We start from the raw sequence: 3,740 nt of genomic DNA, 5'->3' as shown, positions 1-3,740 counted from the left end.
CCACCCTTCACACACACACACACTCACTGTCACTGGTCTATAGCTTTACTATATCCCCCACACCTCCCCACCCAGTATAAATCTATCATTCACCATCCTTATCTTTAATCTGATTGGTTGGTTTTAATGATGGGTCCCTAAATGGAGGTTTAATCAGCCTATTGGCAGTCTGATCTGCAGCTGTCCACACCCTTGAAGAACAGCCAGAATGTGGAGCTCCGGTGGGATTGGCCAATCAACTTTTAAAGACAAAAAAATCCTACAGGAGCGACTGGATTGTTGTGCAACCTCTTGGATCGGTGGCAGTGGACTGTCTGTCTCTCCAGCTGTCTGTCTTTCTATCAAGCATTCCAGACAGACAAGGAAATGCCCATGTGTAGACTGCTAACCCAAAACCAAAATCCCAACCCTTGAACCAAACCAAAAAAACCCTAACCTCAACCCAAATGGTAGTGCTTTCTTCCAACATGCTGAAACGTTGAATAATTTAAACAAGATAAACAAAAGCCTTCTACACCCTGAAGCCTCTCATGCAGCTTAGAGATAGAACCACGTAAGAACCTGCTATAAAGTAATTTGACCAAAGATTATATTTTGTAGTTGATAACCGTAAAACTATTTTTACATCATTTCCTCCATTGCCTCCTAAGTCAGACTGTTAGTTAGACGCCACTAAGAAGACAGTGTTACTGCTTATGGTCCATACAGCATTTTGAGTCATACTTAAATATATGCTCCCTGCAAATGGAAATACTATATGACACAGCCCTGAAAATCAACTATTGACCTTTGCCTTATAGATGCCTTCTTGAATCAAACTAAATATTCCAGTTATATCTTCACAAACAGTCTGTGTGAATGTTTCTGTAAAGGCTCATTGTGAAGATTAATCATCCTTTCCTGTATCTCTGTTCAACCAATGCCTATAGATTTAGCTCTAATTGATGTCTTTGAATACCAGCAGCTGGCAAAAAAAAAAGATTCAATCCATTCAGTAGTGTGTTTTCTCCACAGAGGTGAAAACAAAAGATGCTGGCTGTCATAAGTGTGGTCATGACAGCGTGCAGGAGAGGACAAACTGTGTCACCACTCTAATAATAAGCATTCAGCGGTGCTCCATTGTCCCTGTGCGCTTCATATGTATTTGATTTTATCCTCTTCATCAAAGATGTTGGGTGGAGGGGATGATATCAATGATCAAATCACTTTCAGACGCTTACAAAGCAATGTCAGCTCATCACCTGAATACGAAAGCACCCCCACCCTCCGCCCATCCTGCCTCCTTTCTCCTGGTAAGCTATGCATTTCAGCACTAGGAGGAAAGCACTACACAGGGCTGGCCCAGGGCAGAGCATCATTAAATATATTGAGCTGGCCCCTTGCCGTCATCCTCCTCATGGCCAGGGTTAGCAGCTCTACATTCATCAGAAAAAGCGCTGAAGGAGAGGCTAGAGAGAGCTGCTTCTTCTTCTCTGAAAGAAAAAAAAAACCAAAAAGACGACAAGAAACAAAAGTGTGTCAAGACCTGCTGATGTTTTATAGTGTGACCAAAGATGCTACCTCACTCAAGTTCCATACGTGATTTCTATCACTTTGATGATACCAAAGATAACCAAAGATTTTTTCTCATTGCACGGCCTCTATGAGTGGTGTTAAAAGATGTTGTATGTCTCCCCCTCCCCCCATCTCTTCTCTCTCTCTCTCTCCCCCTCTCTTCCTTTCTTCTCCCCTTTCTCCCCCTCCCACCTGCACTCAACCCATGCACCCCTGCTATGCGTGCTCTTGCTTCATCTGTGCTCTGATTACAGCTCCATAGGTAGTCATGCTGATGTAGCTATAGGCAGATATGCTGATCTAGCCATAGATACACACAAGCAGCCACGCAGGTGCCCGGGGGTACAGCAAACTCCCTAGCAATGTGATCAGACTTTATTTGTGCTTGTTAGCACTAGCAAAATATTCATTTCTACCACTTTATTGGCAGTAACGACAGATTCAAATGTAAAAGAGGACATTGTAGCAATGTGAGCATTTACTATTTGTTTGGTTCATGATTAATTTCTAAATAATCAATGTGAATTTGATGAAGTACCCTGCCTGAGTGTATTTTTAATGCAGCTTTATTGCTACTTGGCCCTGCTTCTTAGTGTGTATCTATAGGTTGATATTATTGATCCACCAAAGAGGTCAGCCATCCTTACATGACAGTAAGCAGACAAGCTGACATAGCCATGGGCAGAATTGTTGACTCAACTATAGGCAGACATGTTCCTGAAAGTAGAAGCAGACGTGTTGCAATCTTTCTAAAACTCCCAGGACGAGTGCCTTGCTTGAACCAAAGTGTTAAACCGCTGTTGACCTCTCACCTTTGACTCTGTGAATACCTCAGCCTGTAGAAGGGCCACTACTGAAGAAACAAGAAAAAGGTTTTTGTTTTTTTTGATTTTTTTAATCACACCGTGGTCCTTTCGCCAGCGCAACCATGCAATGAAAACATACCAAAGGAATTTCTGTTGTCCACTTCTACAGATTAAACCAAAGGTCTTTGTTTCTCCTCTCCCCTGCCCCCTTTTACCCCTCCATCCCCTCTTCCCCTCAACCTTCCTTTTCTCTCTGCTGTGTGTACGAAGGTCCAGCACTCTGGCCGTGCATGTCTTTACCAATGTCTCTGAATACCTCATAGTAATAATTCCTTTGAGTTCTGCATTGAGACGTCTATCTGTGAGTAAGGCAGAACTCCACTCGTGTGGTAACTGTTATTGTTACTTCAAAAAGCTGTATGATTATCTATTTTGAAGTTGTTGTTTTTTTGGCAGAAGTGCTCTGTTTCAAGTCACGGAGGACAAGTTTCAGGGTTGATGTATGAAACTTAAGGGATGGAGGGAGAAGCGTATTTTTTATCAGACATTGGGTTATGCCAATAATATGATGGTAAACTATTGCTTTTACAGGGTAAAACCAACTGCTGTGATATTGTGTTCATATTTTCCCTTTTCTCTACTTCTGTGTTGTGATTTTAATTTAATTGCATTTTTGTAATGGTTAACCACTGCTTTAATTTATGCATTTGTAGAAACTCTAGATTTGTATATAGTAGGTTTTTGGAGAAAAAAACAAACAAAAAAGACAGTTTTATGTTACAGCCTTATTTCCCACGCTTAGATATAACAAAGGAGTAGTTTGTATTCTTCTTCAGCTAAATCCTAGCCGGCATTTCAATGTGTGTTTTAAACACTGCCAGAAATCCAGACAGTTGATTTGCCAATGCAGACAAAGTTATACAGGAGCTACTTTGTTGAACAGCTGGCAAAAAGCAGTGTGTACGTGTGTGTGTGTATGTATTTTCTATTCTTTTGACTTTTTAAAAACTGTTATTTTATGGGTATTACTGCACATCCAAAGATTTTTAAAACAAACCAAAAATTGGAAAAAAAATATGTATAATGTTGAAAAGCACTGGCATTTGTGAGGTAGACTTGTTGAGTTTTGATTTGCCATTCGCACGGGTATAGAATGTAGAAGGCGTAGGGCTATGTAGACAAGCTTACTCTACCATGTGGGGAATCTCCTGTTCAATGTACAATCTGAAGCATTTGAAACGAGGGCTCCAAGTCCTGCTCACTTTGCTGTCTCATGCACAGAGTGAGGTGGAGTGTAGGCTGGGCAGCCGGTCTGCCAGGGGCTGTGCCACGGAGCTGGGTCTGTTTTTATTGCCGTGGCACTGCCGCCTCACTCCATCT

The sequence above is a fragment of the Morone saxatilis genome, unplaced genomic scaffold (genome assembly GCF_004916995.1).
Source record: "Morone saxatilis isolate NCDOM2014 unplaced genomic scaffold, NCSU_SB_2.0 Contig11, whole genome shotgun sequence".
In the NCBI taxonomy this organism is placed as follows: domain Eukaryota; kingdom Metazoa; phylum Chordata; class Actinopteri; family Moronidae; genus Morone; species Morone saxatilis.
This window is presented reverse-complemented; position numbering follows the sequence as displayed.